Consider the following 25,481-nt stretch of genomic DNA (forward strand, 5'->3'; position numbering starts at 1 on the left):
AAGCCTACAGTAACCAAAACAGCATGGCACTGGTACCAAAACACAGATAAAGACCAATGGAACAGAACAGAGCCCTCAGAAATAATACCACACATCTACAACCATCTCATCTTTGACAAACCTGACAAAAACAAGAAATGGGGAAAAAATTCCCTATTTAATGAATGGTGCTGGGAAAACTGGCTAGCCATACGCAGAAAGCTGAAACTGGATCCCGTCCTTACACCTTATACAAAAGTTAATTCAAGATGGATTAAAGACTTAAATGTTCGACCTAAAACCATAAAAACCCTAGAAGAAAACCTAGGCAATTCCATTCAGGACATAGGCGTGGGCAAGGACTTCATGACTAAAACACCAAAAACGATGGCAACAGAAGCCAAAATTGACAAATGGGATCTAATTAAATTAAAAAGTTTCTTCTGCACAGCAAAAGAAACTACCATCAGAGTGAACAGGCAACCTACAGCATGGAAGAAAATTTTTACAATCTATCCATCTTACAAAGGGCTAATACCCAGAATCTACAAACAACTTAAACAAATTTACAAGAAAAAAATCAAACAGCCCCATCAAAAAGTGGGCAAAGGATATGAACAGACATTTCTCAAAAGAACACATTTATGCAGCCAACAGACACATGAAAAAATGCTCATCATCACTGGCCATCAGAGAAACGCAAATCAAAACCACAGTGAGATACCATCTTACACCAGTTAGAATGGTGATCATTAAAAACTCAGGAAACAACAGGTGCTGGAGAGAATGTGGAGAAATAGGAACACTTTTACACTGTTGGTGGGACTGTAAACTAGTTCAACCATTGTGGAAGACAGTGTGGTGTTTCCTCAAGGATCTAGAACTAGAAATACCATTTGACCCAGCGATCCCATTACTGGGTATATACTCAAAGGATTACAAATCATGCTGCTATAAAGGCACATGCACACGTATGTTTATTGCGGCACTATTCACAATAGCAAAGACTTGGAACCAACCCAAATGTCCATCAATGATAGACTGGATTAAGAAAATGTGGCACATATACCCCATGGAATACCATGCAGCCATAAAAAAGGATGAGTTCATGTCCTTTGTAGGAATATGGATGAAGCTGGAAGCCATCATTCTGAGCAAACTATCGCAAGGACAGAAAACCAAACACTGCATGTCCTCATTCATAGGTGGAAATTGAACAATGAAAACAGTTGGACACAGGGTGGGGAACAAAACACACCGGGGCCTGTCATGGGGTGGGGAGGGAGGGGGATGGATAGCATTAGGAGAAATACTTAATGTAAATGACGAATTAATGGGTGCAGCACACCAACATGGCACATGTATACATATGTAACAAACCTGCACATTGTGCACATGTACCCTAGAACTTAAAGTATAATAATAATTAAAAAAAAAAAACAATGACGCTGAGCAGATTTTAAGCAAGATTCCTTCTTGGGCAATTTCTTTATGTTTTAGATGAAAAGGTGTACACAGTTTATTGAAAAGTCTCCCAACTGTGCCCAGATCTTCATGACTTAATGTATAGCCTGTGGACCAGCAGACTTGCCAATACCATAGCACCTGCTAGAAGTGCAGAATCTCAGATCCCACCCTTCACTTGATGAATTTTATAAAAGGTTCCCAGGTGATTCCTATGCACATAAAAGTTTGAGAAACACTCGTCTAGATGCCGTTCTCTTCATAATCTATTGTCATTAACTATTTATTTTCTAAAATAAATATATTCAATCTTTATTTTTCACTAGCTCCTTCTAAACTGTATATAAACAAGCTTAAATTTCTCTCATCTTAAACATAAAATAAAATAACAAACAAACAATAAATAAAACTGATTTCGATGTAATCTTGACCTAGAACCCTTGGCCTCCATGAGAAACTCATGTATCCTTAAACCAAATCCTCTCTTTCTGCTTAAGCTTATTCCAATAGGTTTCTGTTGCCAGAAACCTTAGAATCCAAACTCATCAAAGGCCTATTTCTTTAATTAATTAATTTATTTATTTATTTTGAGATGGAGTCTCACTCTGTTGCCCAGGGTGGAGTGCAGTGGCACAATCTCAGGTCACTGCAAACTCCACCCTGCAGGTTCAAGCAATTCTCCTGCCTCAGCCTCCTGAGTAGCTGGGATTGCAGGCGCCTGCCACCGGGCCTGGCTAATTTTTGTATTTTTAGTAGAGACGGGGTTTCACCATGTTGGCCAGGCTGGTCTTGAACTCCTGGCCTCAAGTGATCTGCCCACCTCAGCCTCCCAAAGTGCTGGGATTATAGGCGTGAGCCACCGCACCCGGCCATCTTTTGTTTTTATATAACTTTCTATTTTCAGTGAAATTTTGTCCATGCCCAAATAGCTTCTACTGCTTTCCACAGTTAATATTCCCCAAATTTCTGTCAAAGTTTTTTCTCCCTAGGGTAGATCTACTATTTTGTGTTCCATAGTCACTTCCTAATCAATCTGTTCAAAAGTGAATTTTTTATCATCTCACAAAACTTATTTCTCTTCAAACATTTCAATTTCAGTTTTAATGGCACCATTTACCCAGTCACAATTGTCTGAAAATGAAGAGTCATCTTTGACTTCATATTAACATAACTGTTGTAGTTCAAACTCTAACCTTCTCTCACATACATTCATCAATACACTTCAGTGATAGTTAAATTTGTGCCAACTTGGAGGGTATTTTGAAACAGATTAACATTTTAATCAGTAAACTTTGGGTAAAGAAGATTGCCATCCATAATGTGGGTGAGCCTCATCCAACCAGATGAAGGTCTGAATAGCACAAAAAAGACTGGCATCCCTGAGCTACAAGGAATTCTTAAGTAGGCTGCCTTCAGACTTTATCTGTACCACCAACTATCCTGGATCACAAACCCACCAGCCTACGCTGCAAATTTAGACTTGCCAGTTTACACAATCATGTGAAACAAATACACATTCTGTTCATTTTGTTTCTCTGGACATCCCTGACCAATACAGATTTTGGTAGCAAGAAGCAGGGTCCTGCTATAACATATGCCTAAAAATGTGGAAATGAATTTGGAATTAGGTAATTGATAGAGGCTAGAGGAGTTTTAAGGCACATGTTAGAAAAAGGCTAGATTGCTTTGATGGGACAGTTGGTAAGCATGTGGCCATTAAAAATAATTCTGATGAGGTCTCAGATGGAAATGAGGCACATGTTGTTGGAAACTGGAGGAAAAGTGATCCTGTTCAAAAGTGGCAAAGAACTTTGCTGAGTTCTTGGTATTTTATCTTAGTAAATTTTATCATAGTATTTTATCTTAGTAAATATCAGTATTTTCTGAAAAGTTGAAGTTAATTGTGGAGGAACTTAAATATTTAGCTGAGGAGATTTCTAAGCAAAGTGTTAAAGGTGCAGCCTGGTTTCTCTTAACAGCTTACAGTAAAATGCAAGAAAACAGACAGATAAATTAAAGGAATTGTTACCCAAAAAGAGACCAAAATGTGAATATTTGAAAACCCTCAGCCTATCCATATTGCAAGGAAAGAGAAAGTGTGCTCTGGAGAGACCATCAAGGATGTGGCTGAACAATCACTCCATGAAGAGATTACTCATGGATTGAATCAAACATCTCAGCAGAACACAAGAATAGAGATGGGATTATACCAGCTGAAACACTGCCAGTTTGAACTAAAGGGGGCAGAGATGGGATTAAATAAAGGAGAAATTTATAGGATGGAACAATAGAGCCATCAGGCTGTGAAAATGCCTTGTCATTCAAGAACAATAAAGAAGACAATACAGAAATCAGCACGGCTGCCCCTGCTACCACAGGTCCAGAATGCACACATCTGTGGAACAAGGCTGTCTCCTCCTCCTTTCAGTGCAGAAGGCTGCAGCCCATCAGTGCCCCAGGAGCCATGCAACCAGTCACAGCCATTGGAGGGGGTGGGGCAATGCCCATGGCTGTGGGAGCAACACTGCTTGCTGCACAAGTAAGTCTGAAGGACAGAGCGTGTTGTCAGAGGATTATTCTCAAGCCTTAAAATTGAATGGAATTTTTCTTGTTAGTTTTTCCATTTGCTTAGGACCCATCACACCTCACTTATTTCGTTTGTCCCTTTTGGAATGGGAATGTCTATCCTATGCTTGTTCTATCATTGTATTTTAGAAGGGCATAACCTGTCTGGTTTCATGGATTCACAGTTGGAGAGGAATTTTGCCTCAGGATAAACCGTAGCTTTGAGACTTACACCTGATTTAGGTTAATACTTAGATGAGACTTTGGACTTAGAGCTGATGCTGAACCGAGTAAGACTGTGGCTCTGTTTCAAGGTGAAGTGAGTGCATCTTGCATGTGAAAAGGACGTGAATTTTGGAGGTCTAGCAGGACAAATATTATGAAATTAATTGTGTTTTTCCCAGATTCATAAGTGGAATCCTAACATCAAATGGAATATATTTTGAAGTAGGGTCACTAAGGAGGTAATGAAGTTTAAGCGAGGTCACAAGGGTGGAGTTTTAATCCAATAGGATTGGTGTCCTTGTAAGAAGATAATAAGACACAGGGGTATGCATACACAGAGAAAAAGATCACATAAGGGCAAATGAGAAGACAGCCATCTGCAAGCAAAGGAGAGAGGCCTCAGGAGAAACTCAAACCTGCCAACACCTTGATCTTAGAGTCAGCCACCAAAATGCTGAAAAAATAAACTTTTGTTAAGGCACCCGGTCTGCAGTATTCTGTTAAATCAGCTCTAACAGAGTAATACAGCTACCAAAAATCTCCCTTCTATTTCACCACTCTTGGATTACTTATCCACAGTGCTTTTAGGCTGATCTTCCCAAAAGGTAATTTGGGTAAATTCTCTCCTGAGCTCAAAACATTTCATGCCTATCTCTGTCTACTGGAAAACTTTCAAAGTACCTGGCATGGCACAGAGAGCTCTATGGTTCCTGCTTGTCTTTCCAGTGTCATTTCTTGCCAAACATAGGCGCACAGCCAATAATCTAGACAGACACTCACTTGCAGTTCTTCTAATCTGCCATGCTGTTTCATAAAACATATGGTTGCCTCTTCATAGACTAACCCCTTCCCCAGACCACCTAACAAACTGCTACTCATATTCAGATAACGCACACAAAAGTCTTCTCAGTGAAACATTTGACATTCTAGGACTATGCTAACCATATGATTTTTAATACTATTGCTGTATAGACCTTATTTATACTTCCAGTACATTTGATTTTAACAATGTGTTTACAACTACTCCCTTTTGAAATTGTGGTCTCTTCGAAGATGGATACTTTTGTATATTCTCAGTGCTTGCACATAGATTGCTCAATTATTAATAGAAATAAATAGATATGTGAAATATCCATTTGTCCATAACTGGCTCCAGATTATCCCTAATCCATTAGAGACCAAATTGGGAAAAAATACTTTTTTAAAAATGAAAGACTGCTGAGATTAGCATGTTTGGGAAGCCAAGTAAGCAAGGAGCAAATTATAGGTTATTATAATTCCATATGGATCTCCCTAGACTCTCAATTTCTGTATTAATTACTATAATCACAACACATTCATACTAAAGCTCACTTTATTACATCTTTCATTTATTTATTCATTATCATATCAACCATATTGCTGATTCCTAAAAAGAGGACATGTGTAATGGAGAAGCAGTGAATTAGAAAGCAGAATGCATAGGTCCTTGTCTCTGTGACTTGCAAGTCACAGTCTCTTGCATGTCAGTTGTCTCATCTACAAAATGGAATTTCTGTATCTAACCAGCTCATCACACAGAGTGGTTTTGAAGATCAAATGGAATGAGGTATAAATGGTTTGTAGGTTGTCATTTAATAATGGTGTCTTCCTATTGAAAGGGCAATGTTTCTGCGTTTCACCAACAGTGCTTGGCATTGGCCCTAGCTCGCTCTGGCCTTTCCAGCTGACTGATATTGAGCAGGTCATTTACATTTTCCAAACCTAATTTTCAGAAATCTAAAAGTGGGATAATAATATCACAAGATTTTTTCAAGGCAAAAATAAAAATCAAAGTGTTTTGTATTCTATATCATGTTATGTAATTTAAAATAATTATATAATCCTAATTGTGTGATCTTGGGTAAATGATGTAACTATTTGTGACACTTTCCTCATGTATAAAATAAAAATATAATAAGTTTGTTGAGGGGTTGAATGAGACAATGTGTGTAAAGTATTTAACATAACACATGTGTGCTTAGTATTTTAAATAATAATAATTAAATTAATGTTTCTAGTACATACCATTATTACATTACTGCTAATACAGGTGTCCCTTGAGAACTGAGTCTGCAAAGTTTTACATGACTTACAACTCTTTGCATATGGCATAAATGTTTTTATTGACTTACTAATACCTCAACTGGTTTCATTTCAAGGGATGATAGCTGTGTAAACAAAGTAGAATTAGTCATTAAAAAGATAGATACAAATCTTATAATAAAATTTTGTTTAATATTACATCTGTAATATCTAGTGATTGTGTATGATGTCCTCTGGAGTACAATGGTCTTTTATCTTTGTTTTCTAGCCAAATTATCAAGCTTTATTGACTCCCTACTCTGTGTGTTAGTTGTTCTGCATATCATATTTTGGTGTCATTTGCAAAACTGTTAAGCATTGCCTTTATACTTAAATACACACACACACACACACACACACACACACACAAAACTATTTCTGCTAAAGCTTTATTTGCAATATCAGTTTCTAAATATGAACCATATTTGTGAAGACTATCTCTAAATATATATACTATATATGACCTACAGTTCAGATATATATATATTTAGAAATATATATATATTTCTGTGTGCTTATATTTCTAAAACAAGGAGGGAGGAAGAATTCAGGGTGAAAAACAAAGAAAAATATGTCAAAATTTATTTTCAAGCTTTGTGACTTTAGAAAATCTACAGCTACACAAGCCTAATGCTAAACATAATGAAAATAAAACATCTATTTCATTCTATTATTTTAAAATGCTATTTATATAGCATAATAGAGGTGACTAACACATGTTTTCTGAAATAACTTATTTTCAGAGAATGGTTTGCTCACTAGATATATCAGCCTTAATTTTCCATCTCTATTTCCTACCAATTTGTAAATCTGAACATTTAGAACTCACAACTGGCCTCCGTCTGAGGAAATACAAAAACAAATCTTCTTAGAGTCAAGATGTTCTTGAGACCCCCCAAAAGAAAAGGAGCTTGTCTCCAAGCGGAAGGAATTTGTATGAAAACTCTGCCTTCAACATTGTTACTCCTGCTAGACACTGGTAAGACTATTTCAAGATTTCCATTTATTTAACAGCAGATAGAAAGTGTAACAATAGTCAATATTAATACAAACGTTCTAATATTGTAATTATAAAAATCCAGTGGAAATCATTTTTTTCAATTCAGCAGTATAAATTAGTATAATATTAGTAGAGATGGTGAAAGGAGTAGGTGATTGCTTTTCTCTGTAAGGATGCCTGACTCTGCTTAAATAAATAATTCACTGTGGGCTGGGAGCGGTGGCTCACACCTGTAATCCCAACAAGTTGGGAGGCCAACACCGGCAGTTCCCTTGAGTCCAGGAGTTTGAGACCAGCCTACGCAACATGGGGAAACTCTGTCTCTACTAAATATACAAAAATTAGCCAGGCGTGTTTGCGCACGCCTGTAATTCCAGCTACTAGGTAGGTTGAAGCTGGAGAATCACTTGAACCTGGGAGGCAGAGGTTGCAGTGAGCCGAGATGGTGCCACCGCACTCCAGCCTGGGTGACAGAGTGAGACCCTGCCAAAAAAAAAAGGAAAAGGAAACAAACAAAAACTCGCTGTATATCATAGATAAATAAGAAACTTATGTTATTTAAATGTTTTGATAGATTATTTATTACATATGGAGAGTATGGGAACGGAAGCACTTTAAAACATGCCATGGCTCACTTCCAACTGAACTAACACTTCTCGGTAGATGGCTTTAACTACTCTTCGAATGCCACGTGTGGAGTTGGGATGCTTATCTAATGCCTGCTTTTGAAATTAGATGAGAGGTTTGAAAACTTTTTTTGAGTTTCCTGATGACCAAAAATATTTTTTATTCTTTAAAATAAGGCATCTTACAGTTATCACTTATGTTCTTGGATGTCATTTAAAATGATTTACTCAGAGACACAGCAGTTTGCTGAGATAGAAGACAATGGAAGAGTAAATTGAAGTAAAAAAGAAAACATTCAGCTCCGTGTCTGGCGCAACACAAGTGCTAAAATAAAAGGTATCCGGTATTATTGTTGATGTTATTATTGGCTAATTACAATATTCTAAGTAGAAAAAAATTCTTAGATAATCAATTATAGCTCACTATATTTCTTTCAGACAGTTCTAAAATTAAAATAATTTGAAATGTTTATCTTATCTTCCAAGACATTTGAGAGAAAAAAAAAGAATCTGCTCAAACATTCTGTCTTAATCCAGATAAACTTGGATTAACGAAATTGCTTTCTAAAATATTTTCTAAATTTTAAAAGAATAAGCAAAATGACTTATATTTATACAGGTTTTTAAAAAATATGTATACTGTCTTATCAAGATTATTAGGTATGGGTCAAATTATCAAGTATTAGAGGTTTTAAAATTTTATATGTATATTTTACTGGACATAAGGGTCCATTTTATAAGTAATGCCCACTGGATATTTATGCTTTTTTTAGAAGTAGCATCATATTTTTATATTGTGTTATTATAGATGTTTATAGTTGTTTTATAGTTGCTTTTATGACATATTATGTGTAAAATCTATTATTTGGTTCTGAGTACTTGATTGGGAATAAAACTATATTTACAACTCCTGATGAGGGAATACTGTTGAGTTTATCAAAATGCACAAAATGCATTTATAGTACTGCTTATTGATACGCATTACTGGGAAGAAAGGGATCAGTGTATTTATCCAGTGAGATCCAAATCATGCCAAAAATTACATTTCAATGCACTTTCTTGTAACAAAAGTTTTTCATGCAAATACCTGGCAACTCAGAACTGACAGTGATTTTTTTTTCAAAAATCTAAATTGACAAGATTATTTGAATAGTATTTTTTTAATGTATGGTTTTCATAATGGAATAATTTTTTCTTCCCAACCCCCACCCCTCACTACTATACCCCACTACCTTCCTGCACCTTTTACCTCAGGACTTTCAGCTCCTTTTCCCTTTTAGTCCAGAATTACAACTAGCTGGAGCCTAGAATGGGTCACACTCAGGAAGAGGTTAAAAGTGCCATGGGAATATGGAGAAGAGAGGGTCTAAGGAAGATTGCAAATTCTTCAGAAATTCCTATGGGTGTTTGTCTAAACAGACATCAGACAAATGCCTTCCATTTGTTTTCCTCCCGTCTTCTCCTGCGATCACCAGTGAACATCTAGTTTTCCGTAATGTGAAAGGCAAGAAGAAAACAAAAATCACAGGTTAGACCAATCAGCCAAAAAACTTGTTATTGACTCTGCCCTTCTCTGATAGGGTTACACTTAAATATATTAACCATCTTAAAATTGAACCTTAACAGACCTTAAAATGCCATCTTTGCTCTTCAAGATTTAGTGTTTATTATTTTTTTGAAAATTTAAGCTTCCTATATACTTAGTAACTTTTAAGCCTTACTAAATTATAGATTTTGCATTCTTCATGGCATTCTCTTATATCAGACAATAAATTTTTCAAGTAGCATTTTAAAGATGTGAATGTGATGGAGGAAAACATATAAGCAAATACAAAATATTACTAATAGTGATTCACATTAATGAATTTGTTTAAGACCCTTTGAACATGTTATGATATATTGGAGATATATCTGCAACAGGCTAAGTCTGACATAAGCATAAGCAAAATTATAAAACAGATTTTTGAAAAGAAATAACTCTTTAACCATAGTTAGGGCTACCTGATGCTACCTTTCAAGGTCTCCTCTCCAGTCCCAGCCCTTGTCTTGATAACAAAATCAGGTTAATGGTGATGCTCATTTGTAACTTTGCTATCAGGTATGGCCAGATGTTTCATTTAACCTCTAATATAAATAAAACGTCTGATGAAGTTTTGTGATGCCTTTGTAAACAGCTGTTTCATCTGGAAACTTACTGCTGAAGCAGCTATACTGATTTGGTCATTTTCTTTACATAATGTCAAAGTAATTGTCTTGATCTTTAGGAAAACTGCTGGTATAGATGTTATAAAGTATTTTATTACAGCATGTTAGAGCTCTTTAAAATGGCTAATGTCTAGTCAATACATGTTTAGTTTGCCCAACAAGAATTTATTAAGTTTATTTAAAATGTAGGAAGAAATTATTTCTATTTCTTTGAGAATTAAAATGTAAGTTGAGTGCATCGTTAAGGCAATTTTGTTATATTTTCAACATTATTTAATAATGCTTGACCAACCCTTGTTCTATGAGCATTAACAGCACACCTTGTATTCTTTTCCAGGTTCATTAAATAAGTCTAAGAATAATACTCCTCATGCCTTTCTGTTTTTTATTCTTGCTTAATATAAGCATATTTCTAACATTAGTAATTACTTTATATGATTAAAATAATTAATACGATGGTAAAGAGTGGATGCTGAAATCACTTCAAACTAAATTTTAAAAATATTTTAGACATGTATGAAATGCCTACCATTTTTAGAAGGGCAAAAATCTAATCTAAAATAAATGAGCTGCCATATTTTAAAATGTTAGCAGATGAGCATTTGCGGCCCATTCTAATGAACATTGTCCAGGCAATTTTATTTTAGATTTCTCACTTAAGGACTCAAAGGCTGAGTATAACACAAAATAAGCTGCATGCTCATAAGAAGAAATTACATTAAATAATTTAGAAATTTGTGTTCAATATTTGGAAAATCAAGATTTTCTTAGAAATTTGTTTTTACATTTTAATAGACTTTAGCATTTTAGAAACTTAAATATTTGCTAGTTTAATGAATTATTCATATTTTGATCATATACATTACATTATACATTTTCCATATATACATCCCTACAAATTTTTAATATTTTTGACTTTGTAATTTATTGTTTTTTAATCCAAATTTCTTAGGGTTTATGATCACATTCGGTATTATCTGCATGTAAAAAAGGAAACAGGAAGAACTTGCTTAATATCCTTTAAAGGTACAATATTATATAAGTTTATTTTCACTTTTGAAAGCTGATGAGCCATTTTTCCTGAGGAAGATACCTCCATGGCAGAATCTTCCAGCTAAGAAAGCGGAATCTTCCAGCTAGTGGCATAACCAGATCTCAGCCTCCTTACAAACTTTCCTAGTTAATGCTGGATTTACAAGGGTTTGTGTACTACAGCTTTAGTTAAGGGGCTTCCAGATTGTAATACCCAGAGAAATGTCGCTACCTAAGTCACTAGCTTACAAAAAAGCTAAGCGAAGCAATTTAAGATGGATTTAAAGGTTATAGGAAACTGAAGCAATGTCCACCAGCAATGAATCAGAGAGAAGACACCCTCTAAAAGGCACCCTCCGGATTACGCTGGACCTCAAATGGATAAAGAACAACATTTCTGAGCACTGGAAACCAGGAGGGATGCTTATTTGTATTACACAAGAAATTTAGTGGCATTAAAGTTCTCATACATGTTTGTTTGCATGCATGTGCGTATAAGTGTGTGCTTAGGTGTCCGCTTGCATGTCATTAGTAACTTACTTTTCCTGCTGAAGTAAATGAATTAAAAACACTTCCTTTACAACCATCATAGAAGCTGACCACAGCACATAGGAATGAAGACAGATGCAGAGATTAAAGCTGTAGGACACACACACACACACACACACACACACACACACAAAACCCCACAAACAAACAAAAGCAAAAACAGAAGCCATCTCCCAATAAAAAGCATACAGGAGCAAGCAATTTGAAGAGTACAATAGAAGTACAGTATATGATAATATTGTGCACTTGAAATGAGTTTTGAAGAAATCCATAATTAGAAAATAAGGACAAGCTCAATGATGAAAGGAAGGAACCAGACCAAAACAGAATGGTTAGGAACAGTCACCCAGAACACGTCTAAGAGGATGTGAACAATTGAAGAAGTCTGAACCAAAACAGGAAACTTTCTCTTAGCTCGGCTTGGCTACGGAGTATTTTTCACCAGTTTCTAATGACGGAAAATTGAAAATTACCTCATAACTCTCCTATATCATTTATGGCTTATTCTATATTATATTTAAATTAACTATATCTAGTCATTTCAAACTGTGTTTTACTCAGTCAAACCTAATTAGTCCATAATGTTCAGAGATAAAAATTCCTCCAGGTAAGACCGTAAATGAACTACTACAGTCAAAATTTTTATACCCATCATGAATAGATCAAGTAAGAGCATTCCTGACAGAGAAACCAACTGGGATAGCATGCTATCCATTATACCAGCTACTATGTGAAGTGACTTCAGAATGGTCATCTTGAGAGGAGATACAGTTTTGGGGAAGTATGGCTTTGCCCAAACCATTGCAGAAAAATAACTTCTGGAATTATGTTCAGAGCCTCTGGTGTCTATTTTTCAGCTTTGTAAGTAGATGGCATTTTGTTTTGAGAGTAAGTTGAATTTGAAAAAGTACAGCTAACTTGCATTGTGAACCAATCCTGATAAATAAACTGTGAGGCCACAATGGGAAGGCAACTCATTTTAACAGGTTGGCTCCATAATGTTTGCTATAAGTCAGTCATATAACCTTGTAGAAACATTTTGCACCATGTCTGATTACAAGAAGTATGACCTAGAAAGTTCAAAATTGTTAAAATCACAATACTTGTTTTCATTTTCTTAGTGGTCTTTTAGAATATTAGAAGTCAACATATAGCAAAAGATTAAAGTGAGGAATGATCCCACAACAAAGCTTAATAACAGAGAGAAATCATTTAAAATTCAAAATGAGCATCTCAGAACGAAAGCGGAGGAAGTTGTTTTGAGTTCTCTGCCACGTTAGCTCCCCAACTATAAAATAAGAATAAATACACTGAATCCTCCCGAAGGACATGGGCTCTAAAAATGATTTTGGAACTTCCTAGAGAGTGCATACAGACTCTGGAGGCACAGATCCTGGGCTCAAATCCCACCTCTGCCTTTTGCTAGCTGTGTAATTTGGGACAAGTATTTAACCTCTGAGCCTCAGTGCCCTCACCTTTAAGTGGAAATAATGATAGGATCTAACTTATTGCATTGTTTTGAGGACTACATGAATTAATACATGTACAAGCACTTACAATATGTCCTGACACTTAGTAAGTACTCAATAACAATAATACTTATTATACAATAAAATTAGCCTAATTTCTTTGGCAGTAGTTTTCCTTTGTTAAAATTCAAAGTATATTTTAGAAGCAACATTTGTTGATCGGTTTTGAATTCCAAATATCATAGGTATATACAAAAATACATTTGACATTTGGAAGATGAAGACCTGTTAAGAATATATTCTGCATTTGACCAAGAGTTGCCAAGTAAACATCATAGGAATAGTTTGAGCCCTCATGGCCACATTATTATAACTGTTACATGAATCAGTATGATTTGTTTAATAATAATAATATGGGGCTATGGCTTTCAGATCTGGAAGATAATTTTCTATTGTATTAAGCCACTAAATTTGAGACAATTTATTGCAACCAGCAATAGGAAACTAATTTATAATGTTCCACAAAATTTTATATCAGCATTTCTTTTATGTATATTTGCAAGGAAGTTTTTAGAAAAATCCCTTCTATTGGGCATTTGAGGGTGGAGCCAAGATGGCTGAATAGGAAGAGCTCTGGTCTACAGCTCCCAGCGTGAGTGACACAGAAGACAGGTGATTTCTGCATTTCCATCTGAGGTACCGGGTTCATCTCACTAGGGAGTGCCAGACAGTGGGTGCAGGACAGTGGGTGCAGCGCACCGTGCATGAGCTGAAGCAGGGTGAGGCATTGCCTCACTCAGGAAGCACAAGGGGATGGGGAGTTCCCTTTCCTAGTCAAAGAAAGGGGTGACAGACGGCACCTGGAAAATCAGGTCACTCCCACCCTAATACTGCGCTTTTCCCACAGGCTTAAAAAACGGCACACCAGGAGATTATATCCTGCACCTGGCTCTGAGGGTCCTACGCCCACGGAGTCTCGCTGATTGCTAGCACAGCAGTCTGGGATCAAACTGCAAGGTGGCAGCGCGGCTGGGGAAGGGGCGCCCGCCATTGCCCAGGCTTGATTAGGTAAACAAAGCAGCCAGGAAGCTCGAACTGGGTGGAGCCCACCACAGCTCAAGAAGGCCTGCCTGCCTCTGTAGGCTCCACCTCTGGGGGCATGGCACAGACAAATAAAAAGACAGTAGTAACCTCTGCAGACTTAAATATCCCTGTCTGACAGCTTTGAAGAGAGTAGTGGTTCTCCCAGCATGCAGCTGGAGATCTGAGAACGGGCAGACTGCCTCCTCAAGTGGGTCCCTAACCCCCAAGCAGCCTAACTGGGAGGCACCCCCCAGTAGGGGCAGACTGACACTTCACACGGCTGGGTATTCCTCTGGGACAAAACTTCCAGAGGAACCATCAGGCAGCAGCATTTGCGGTTCACCAAGATCCGCTTTCCTACAGCCACCACTGTTCTGCAGCCACCGCTGCTGATACCCAGGCAAACAGGGTCTGGAGTGGACCTCTAGCAAACTCCAACAGACCTGTAGGTGAGGGTCCTGTCTGTTAGAAGGAAAACTAACAATCAGAAAGGACATCTACACCAAAAACCCTTCTGTACGTCACCATCATCAAAGACCAAAAGTAGATAAAACCACAAAGATGGGGAAAAAACAGAGCAGAAAAACTGGAAACTCTAAAAAGCTGAGTACCTCTCCTCCTCCAAAGGAATGCAGCTCCTCACCCGCAGCAAAGCTGGACAGAGAATGATTTTGATGAGTTGAGAGAAGAAGGCTTCAGACGATCAAACTACTCCGAGCTACAGGAGGAAATTCAAACCAATGGCGAAGAAGTTAAAAACTTTGAAAAAAAAATTAGACAAATGTATAACTAGAATAACCAACACAGAGAAGCCATTAAAGGAGCTGATGGAGCTGAAAGCCAAGGCTTGAGAACTATGTGAAGAATACAAAAGTCTCAGGAGCCAATGTGATCAACTGGAAGAAAGGGTATCAGTGATGGAAGATGAAATGAATGAAATGAAGAGAGAAGGGAAGTTTAGAGAAAAAAGAATAAAAAGAAATGAACAAAGCCTCCAAGAAATATGGGACTATGTGAAACGACCAAATTACGTCTGATTGGTGTACCTGAAAGCATCGGGGAGAATGGAACCAAGTTGGAAAACACTCTGCAGGATATTATCCAGGAGAACTTCCCCAATCTAGCAAGGCAGGCCAACATTCAGATTCAGGAAATACAGAGAACGCCACAAAGATACTCCTCGAGAAGAGCAACTCCAAGACACATAATTGTCAGATTCACCAAAGTTCAAATGAAGGAAAAAATGTTAAGGGCAGACAGAGAGAAAGGTCGGGTTACCCACAAAGGGAAGCCCATCAGACTAACAGCGGATCTCTCAGCAGAAACTCTACAAGCCAGAAGAGAGTGGGGGCCAATATTCAACATTCTTAAAGAAAAGAATTTTCAACCCAGAATTTCATATCCAGCCAAACTAAGCTTCCCAAGTGAAGGAGAAATAAAATCCTTTACAGACAAGCAAATGCTGAGAGACTTTGTCACCACCAGGCCTGCCCTAAAAGAGCTCCTGAAGGAAGCACTAAACATAGAAAGGAACAACCGGTACCAGCCACTGCAAAATCATGCCAAAATGTAAAGACCATCAAGGCTAGGAAGAAACTGCATCAACTAATGGGCAAGATAACCAGCTAACATCATAATGACAGGACCAAATTCACACACAACAATATTTACTTTAAATGTGAATGGGCTAAATGCTCCAATTAGAACACACAGACTGGCAAATTGGATAAAAAGTCAAGACCCATCAGTGCGCTGTATTCAGGAAACCCATCTCACGTGCAGAGACACACATAGGCTCAAAATAAAGGGATGGAGGAAGATCTACCAAGCAAATGGAAAACAAAAAAAAGCAGGGATTGCAATCCTAGTCTCTGATAAAACAGACTTTAAACCAACAAAGATCAAAAGAGACAAAGAAGGCCATTACATAATGGTAAAGGGATCAATTCAGCAAGAAGAGCTAACTATCCTAAATATATATGCACCCAATACAGGAGCACCCAGATTCATAAAGCAAGTCCTTAGAGACCTACAAAGAGACTTAGACTCCCACACAATAATAATGGGAGACTTTAACACCCCACTGTCAATATTGGACAGATCAACAAGACAGAAGGTTTACAAGGATACCCAGGAATTGAACTCAGCTCTGCACCAAGCAGAACTAATAGACATCTGCAGAACTCTCCACCCCAAATCAACAGAATATACATTCTTTTCAGCACCACACCACACCCATTCCAAAATGGACCACACAGTTGGAAGTAAACCACTCCTCAGCAAATGTAAAAGAACATAAATTATAACAAACTGTCTCTCAGACAACAGTGCAATCAAACTAGAACTCAGAATTAAGAAACTCACTCAAAAACCGCTCAACTATATGGAAACTGAACAACCTGCTCCTGAATGACTACTGGGTACATAATGAAATGAAGGCAAAAATAAAGATGTTCTTTGAAATGAATGAGAAGAAAGACCCAACATACCAGAATCTCTGGGACACATTGAAAGCATTGTGTAGAGGCAAATTTATAGCACTAAATGCCCACAAGAGAAAGCAGGAAAGATCCAAAATTGACACCCTAACATCACAATTAAAAAAACTAAAAAAGCATGAGCAAATACATTCAAAAGCTAGCAGAAGGCAAGAAATAACTAAAATCAGAGCAGAACTGAAAGAAATAGAGACAAAAAAACCCTTCAAAAAATCAATGAATCCAGGAGCTGGTTTTTTGAAAAGATCAACAAAATCGGTAGACCACTAGCAAGACTAACAAAGAAGAAAAGAGAGAAGAATCAAATAGACACAATAAAAAATGATAAAGGGGATATCACCACTGATCCCACAGAAGTACAAACTACCATCAGAGAATACTACAAAAACCTCTATGCAAATAAACTAGAAAATCTAGAAGAAATGGATAAATTCCTTGACACATACACCCGCCCAAGACTAAACCAGGAAGAAGTTGAATCTCTGAATAGACCAATAACAGGCTCTGAAATTGTGGCAATAATCAATAGCTTACCAACCAAAAAAAGTCCAGGACCAGATGGATTCACAGCCAAATTCTACCAGAGGTACAAGGAGGAACTGGTACCATTCCTTCTGAAACTATTCCAATCAATAGAAAAAGAGGGAATCCTCCCTAACTCATTTTATGAGGCCAGCATCATCCTGATACCAAAGCCTGGCAGAGACACAACCAAAAAAGAGAATTTTAGACCAATATCCTTCATGAACATTGTTGCAAAAATCCTCAATAAAATACTGGCAAACCGAATCCAGCAGCACATCAAAAAGCTTATCCACCACGGTCAAGTGGGCTTCATCCCTGGGATGCAAGGCTAGTTCAACATACACAAATCAATAAATGTAATCCAGCATATAAACAGAACCAAAGACAAAAACCACATGATTATCTCAATAGATGCAGAAAAGGCCTTTGACAAAATTCAACAATACTTCATGCTAAAAACTCTCAATAAATTAGGCATTGATGGGACATATCTCAAAATAATAAGAGCTATCTATGACAAACCCACAGCCAATATCATACTGAATGGCCAAAAACTGGAAGCATTCCCTTTGAAAATGGGCACAACACAGGGATGCCCTCTCTCACAACTCCTATTCAACGTAGTGTTGGATATTCTGGCCACGGCAATTAGGCAGGAGAAGGAAATAAAGGCTATTCAATTAGGAAAAGAGGAAGTCAAATTGTCCCTGTTTGCAGATGACATGATTGTATATCTAGAAAATCCCCTTGTCTCAGCCCAAAGTCTCCTTAAGCTGATAAGCAACTTCAGCAAAGTCTCAGGATACAAAATCAATGTACAAAAATCACAAGCATTCTTATACACCAATAACAGACAAACAGAGAGCCAAATCATGAGTGAACTCCCATTCACAATTGCTTCAAAGAGAATAAAATACCTAGGAATCCAAGTTACAAGGGATGTGAAGGACCTCTTCAAGGAGAACTACAAACCACTGCTCAATGAAATAAAAGAGGATACAAAGAAATGGAAGAACATTCCATGCTCATGGGTAGGAAGAATCAATATCGTGAAAATGGCCATACTGCCCAAGGTAATTTATAGATTCAATGCCATCCCCATCAAGCTACCAATGACTTTCTTCATAGAATTGGAAAAAACTACTTTAAAGTTCATATGGAACCAACAAAGAGCCTGCATTTCCAAGACAATCCTAAGCCAAAAGAGCAAAGCCAGAGGCATCACGCTACCTGACTTCATACTATACCAAAAGGCTACAGTAAGCAAAACAGCATGGTACTGGTACCAAAACAGAGATATAGATCAATGGAACAGAACAGAGCCCTCAGAAATAATGCCACATATCTACAACCATCTGATCTTTGACAAACCTGACAAAAACAAGAAATAGGGAAAAGAGTCCCTATTTAACAAATGGTGCTGGGAAAACTGGCTAGCCATATGGAGAAAGCTGAAACTGGATCCCTTCCTTACACCTTATACAAAAATTAATTCAAGATGGATTAAAGACTTACATGTTAGACCTAAAACCATAAAAACCCTAGAAGAAAACCTAGGCAATTCCACTCAGGACATAGGCATGGGCAAGGACTTCATGTCGAAAACACCAAAAGCAATGGCAACGGAAGCCAAAATTGACAAATGGGATCTAATTAAACTAAAGAGCTTCTGCACAGCAAAAGAAACTACCATCAGAGTGAACAGGCAACCTACAAAATGGGAGAAAATTTTCACAACCTACTCATCTGACAAAGGGCTAATATCCAGAATCTACAATGAACTCAAACAAATTTACAAGAAAAAAAAAACCCATCAAAAAGTGGGCAAAGGCTATGAACAGACATTTCTCAAAAGAAGACATTTATGCAGCCAAAAAACACATGAAAAAATGCTCATCATCACTGGCCATCAGAGAAATGCAAATCAAAACCACAATAAGATACCATCTCACACCAGTTAGAATGGCGATCATTCAAAAGTTAGGAAACAACAGGTGCTGGAGAGGATGTGGAGAAATAGGAACACTTTTACACTGTTGGTGGGACTGTAAACTAGTTCAGTCATTGTGGAATTCAGTATGGCAATTCCTCAGGGATCTGGAACTAGAAACACCATTTGACCCAGCAATCCCATTACTGGGTATATACCGAAAGGATTATAAATCATGCTGCTATAAAGACACATGCACACATATGTTTATTGAGGCACTATTCACAATAGCAAAGAGTTGGGACCAACCCAAATATCCAACAACGATAGACTGGATTAAGAAAATGTGGCACATATACCCCATGGAATACTATGCAGCCATAAAAAATGGTGAGTTCATGTCCTTTGTAGGGACATGGATGAAACTGGAAACCATCATTCTCAGCAAACTATCGCAAGGACAAAAAAACCAAACACTGCATGTTCTCACTCATAGGTGGGAATTGAACAATGAGAACACATGGACACAGGAAGGGGAACATCACACTCCGGGGCCTATTGTGGGGTGGGGGAAGGAGGGACGGATATCATTAGGAGATATACCTAATGCTAAATGGCAGGTTAATGGGTGCAGCACACCAACATGGCACATGTATGCATATGTAACAAACCTGCACATTGTGCGCATGTACCCTAAAACTTAAAGTATAATAATAATAAAATTTAAAAAAAAAAACAGAAAAAAGAAAAATCCCTTCTGCAATGTCAAGAAAATCCTTTCTACAATATTAATTATCAATAAAATCAAGATGTCAAATGTTTAGCTCAGCTAAATATAGCCCACTGATAATGAAGTTAAGACTATAAGTTTAAACATTATTTTTGCCTTTTTGTTTCTGCTAGGTTCTGTGGACATAGGCTGCTCTCCAAATTCTCATCAATCATGAAGCAACTTGAGTATTTACTGTCTATTATTCTTCCTATATGTATTCTTCTAGCACAGTTCTTTGCACATAATATCCAGTAAATATATATTAGTTGAATGAATCAATATTTTTCATGCATGTAAAGCATTTGCCATCAGAAAGAGATTAAAAGGCTCAAATCAGCAATTACTAGCATATTAGATGTAAACGTAATATATGAATGTGTTGTCAATGTATATAGAGATGCCACTATAACATAGAAGACTAAATTTATAAAATTATTCAGCATAAAATCATGTGTTAGAAGGATTAAAAATTATCTAGTCCCACCCCTTCCTTTCACAAACTCTGTAACTGAGGCCTATACATATGAACATGAATCATTTCAGAGTGGTTTGCATATTGGAGAGTGCCATAAATTTCAAACTCTAGCTTTTCCATGCATCTTTTGTAAAAAGTCCTCACAGATCTTGTGTCTTACTGACCAAGTAATATGGCAAGAATTAGAAGATAAAAGGAAAACTTTGAAATAATCATTTGACTCTCAGAAATACGTTGAATATCTTGGACCCACTAAGCAGAATTCAGAGTAGAAATCAGTATTTCATGTTAATATATCTCTGTCTCTCAAGAACTAATAAAGATGGAATAGGTGGACCACACCTCCAATGTATTTGAAGATAATAGAATCAGTGAGACAGCCCAGTATCATCTCCAACTAAAATGGGAGCCTTTTACAATAAGAATTATTTAAACCACTGTAAACAACTAGGAATCAAAGTAAGGATAGAAATCACATTTTGCTCTCCTTTCACAAAGCAGCTGAAGAATATTATGGTGCTATTTCAATAAGAATAACACCACACTGATAACAGACTCTATTCAAAATTTAATAAAGCATTACTCTCTTAATCAAAACATGACTATGAAGCTTGGACTGTCTCTGAAAAGCAGAATAATGCGAACAAAAGAGAAATGGAACTGTGTCTGAATATCAACTCTACAAAACAAATAATATCTCGTTACACATGCAGCAATTAAAGGCAGGAACTTAAACCCATTCTCGATTTACCTTTGTCAAGCTCCTGAACAGGGAAAAGTTTGAATTATAAAACCAAAGCAGGTATAGGGCAAAAATCAATTGAGCAATAAAGTTTTATACACATATGTTACTATAATATGTGTTTTTTGCTTATGTTGCAGATATTAAGTACATAACATTTTGTCCAACACATATAGATTATACATGCATATATGTAAGACAGCATTCAAAATTTATAATTATAAATGTAAAGAAAATAAACTTTGATTTAGAATTGTGTAAGTAATTTGTGGACACCAAAAGTTTTCCTTCTATAAATGTACTGAGTAAAGAAACCTTATCTGAAATCAAACTTCTAGGGTCTAATCTTGACTCTACAACTTATGGATTGAATTTAGGATAAAATTTACATATTTTTCTCATGGGCAAAATTAAGATAATAATAGTACCTATGGCTGGGCATGGTGGTTTACACCCGTAATCCCAGCACTTTGGGAGGCTGAGGCGAGCAGATCACTTGAGGTCAGGAGTTTGAGACCAGTCTGACTACATGGTGAAAACCCATCTCTACTAAGTATGCAAAAATTAGCTGGGGGTGGTGGTGCACACCTGTAATCCCAGCTACTTGGGAGGCTGAGGCAGAAGGATCACTTGAACCCAGGAGGTGGAGGTTGTAGTAAGCAGAGATCCCATCATTGCACTGAGAAGAAATTGCCCTCAGCCTGGGCCACAGACTAAGAGTTTCTGCCAATAATAATAATAATAGTGCCCAGCTCACAGAGTTACAAAAATTTAATAAAGTAATCCTTAAAACTGATAAATTCACTATCACTATTCAGAAAATAGAATTTATTGAAGGTTTTTAGAAATAAAAGTTGGCTAGGAAAGCTTTAATTCCACTAATGAATATATCATGATAGTCACTGAAACTGAATTTGGTTCTTCTGATTTATTCTAATTTCTAAATAATATATACATATTTAAAATTTACAACCTTGGTCTTCAAAACTATGAGTATATTTATACAGGTCCAATCAGGTTTTAATAATGCCATTGTAACATCTGTTTCCATCTTTAGCTCATATTAACACTGTTTTTGCTCATTTTGCTCATGTGGACAATGAATTACACTGGATTAGAAATTTTACCTAACATAAATTCATAGGCTTAAATAGAGTTTATGTGTTTAATAGCTGTGCAATATCAAATATGTGTTTTTCAAACTGCTTTTACTGCTCTGATTAAAATTGTTTTTCAGTTTCTGGGGCAATTCTTCTTTAGATATTTTGCTAGTCAGTAGCTCCATAATTTTATAATTTTCTAGCCTATCCCTAAGACTTGGGAAAAGATCAAGCTCTCTATAAATCTAATAAAATGTCAGTTCTTGCTATTAGATCTGTGAAAAGCAGCATGTGAGTCATCTTGGTCAAGAATTAGACAGCAAGCCATCAAAGTAGGGGAATGTAAACACAGCTATAGCAAACACTGCCAAGTATCTGGGATATATGGAGAAAGTTTGTGTGGCAAGTGGAGCTGAGAGTTGTCAGATTTAAACAAGGTTTGGGGTCATCTTGCTTCATGCACAAAAAAGAAGGCTCTGAGCATCCAGAATGTGACAGATAGATGGGCTGCATTCAAAAGGGAGATGTGGTCTCCTTACAGCCAGAATGAATGAGTAAAATTTTTAGAAAGTTTTGTGAAAGTCTTGCTTCTCTTTCCTATCAAGTCTCTGAACTAATAACCTCTTATTTGCTGCAATCTTATGGAAGGACAACAACACTGTATTTACAACTCTACAGTTGTAGTTGTTCAACTATATAGTCATAGTCATTGTAGTTGTCCTGTTACGACTTTTCCTCTCATGCACATTCTACTGGAATCTTGAAGCCCTACTAACCCTTTGAAATAAAACCTTAACATCTCTATGATCTCATTATTCTTTCTTAGGCAGATCTTTATAAGGTTCCTTTCTTCAAAATGTACCTAGTCCGTGTGCCGTTTCTTCTAAATTTGTTGTCTGTAAGATGATTTCTCCTCCCAGGTATTCAATCAGTCAGCCCATCCCTCACTTGATTATTCAACAGAGCATAATACTATGAGCACTGGAGGCAGAGAACAGCATAACAAGAACCCTGCTGTCATGGAGTGACATTCCAACAATGGGACAATAGAGAGAGCAAAGGGTCTCAGCTTGGTTTGAGTGGTCAGAGAAGTGTTTGCTGTGATGCTACATTAATTTCTTAGGGCTGCCATACTATAGTATCACAGCCAGAGTGGCTTAAACAACAGAAATGTGTTTTCTCACAATTCTGAAAGCTAGAAATGCAAGATCAAAGTGTCAGCAGGGTTGGTTTCTTCTTAGGTTTCTCTCCTTGACTTGTAGATGGCTATCTTCTCCCTGGGTCTTCAAATCATCATCTTTTTATGAGTATCTATGTCCTAATCCCCTCTTCTTATAAGGACACCAGTTATACTCAGTTAAAGTCCACCCTAATTAATTCCTTTTAGCTTAATTACTTCTGTAAACACCTTATCTCCAAATACAGTCACTATTACAAACTGAATTGTGCTCCCCCCACCAAGAAAAGTCATATGTTGAAGCCCTAATCCCCAATGTAATTGTATTTGGAGAAAAAGCCCTCAGAGAAGCAATTCAGGTTAAATGAGAACCTAAGGATGGGGCCCTAAACCAATATGACCTGTGTCCTTATAAGAAGAGAAAGAGACACCAGAAATATATACACAGAAGAAAGGCTATGTTAGGATGCAGCAATAAGGTGGCCACCTGTAAGTCAAGGAGAAAAGTCTTAGGAAAAACTAACCCTTCTCACACCTTGATCTTGGACTTCAATCCTCCAGAATCATGAGAGAATAAATTTCTGTTGTTTAAGCCATCCAGTCTGTAATATTTTATTACAGTGGCTCTAGCAGACTAACACAGTCACATTCTGACTAACTAGAGGTTAGGACTTCAACATATGCATTTGCGGGGAACACAGTTTAGCCCGTAATAGATGGCTACCTATGAGCCAAGGCTAATGAAGAGGCAAAGCCAGTCCTGTAAATAATTACAAGAAAAGTGTACCAAATAGTATGGAAACACCCTCAAGACAGGAAAGAGCTCCCTCAAAGGCAAGGTGGTTCATTCAGAAGTCCAGTGTACCTAGAACAAAATAAGTGAGCGGAAGAGTGGTAAGTGACAAGGTCAAAAATGGGAGGCAAGGTCAGGTCACGTAGGACTGTGCAGGACATGGCAGGGAGTCTGAATCTCATTGAAGTGGTGACACCCTTGGATAATCTTCCATAGAAGAGTTAAATAATATGGTTTCACTCATTTTAAAATATCATCTTTTTCTTGATATATAGGCTAAGTTGCAAATGGACTAAAATAAAATAGCCAAGCACAGTTAGAAAGGGATTGATGAATCTAGAAGGATATCTAGAAAGAACCAGATCTAGAAAGGACTAGAAGGAGATGATAGAGACAAAAATAAGTAGATAGATTTTCTGATAGAAGAGCCCTGAATAGTTGCTGATGGATTAGATATTAGGGATGAAGGAAAGGGTGTTAAAGGATGATTTACAGGTTTTTGGCTTGAGCAATTGAGTAGATAGTAGGGGTATTTTATTGAAGAAGACAGAGGAGGAACAAACTTGATGGAAAGGGTGGAAGACAAACCAGTTCAACTTGTTAAGAATAATATTGTAAATCTTCCTTAGTGAGTCAGCTGGCCAAATCACATGGTTTTGTTGTTGTTGTTTTGTCTTTAGTAAACATCTAGTTTTTGAACTATAGGGCTTATTACTAATGACTATCTTTGATAAATGTTGCTCAGATCCAAATTCCTTTTAGTGTTTCTTCTCTTATTTTCTTTATTTCATGATATGCACAATCTTCTGGTTGTTCTCCAGAAGCATAATTCCCATATGTAACTTTGTTCTTGAGGAAAGTCAGTTTTGGATCGCGCTGTTCAAAATAAACTTCCAGAAATGGAAACTAGGTTTGTTTAGATAAATGTATCACATATATGAGTTATAATTGTATATGGAAAAATTAAATATACAGTGATCCCTTTCTATAGAATGTAATACGCTTAATAATACTTGATGCAAATTCACCATTTGAGGAACCATCAAGCTTTTAAAATTAATTCTCTTAAAGCATAATATAAAGTTGTTCCATTTTTAAAAACTAGATGATGGTGCTCATATACTTCTTTTACTAGCAGCTTCTCTCTTCAATTTTCTTTTGAATTTTTG

At 36.9% G+C, this 25,481-nt stretch overlaps 1 protein-coding gene across 1 annotated transcript in view; it reads right to left on the reverse strand.

Annotated features, from left to right (window-relative positions):
• Window positions 1-25,481, reverse strand: part of LOC112134687 (uncharacterized) — a 302,796-nt gene that overhangs the window by 23,800 nt on the left and 253,515 nt on the right. Inside the window, exon 3 of the mRNA XM_063726660.1 lies at window positions 1-15,018. This exon is cut by the window's left edge and continues 23,800 nt beyond it. The gene's annotated coding sequence lies outside the window, so the exon portion shown is untranslated. The remainder of the gene's footprint in view (window positions 15,019-25,481) is intronic.

The sequence above is a fragment of the Pongo abelii genome, chromosome 7 (genome assembly GCF_028885655.2).
Source record: "Pongo abelii isolate AG06213 chromosome 7, NHGRI_mPonAbe1-v2.0_pri, whole genome shotgun sequence".
Taxonomy (NCBI): Eukaryota; Metazoa; Chordata; class Mammalia; order Primates; family Hominidae; genus Pongo; species Pongo abelii.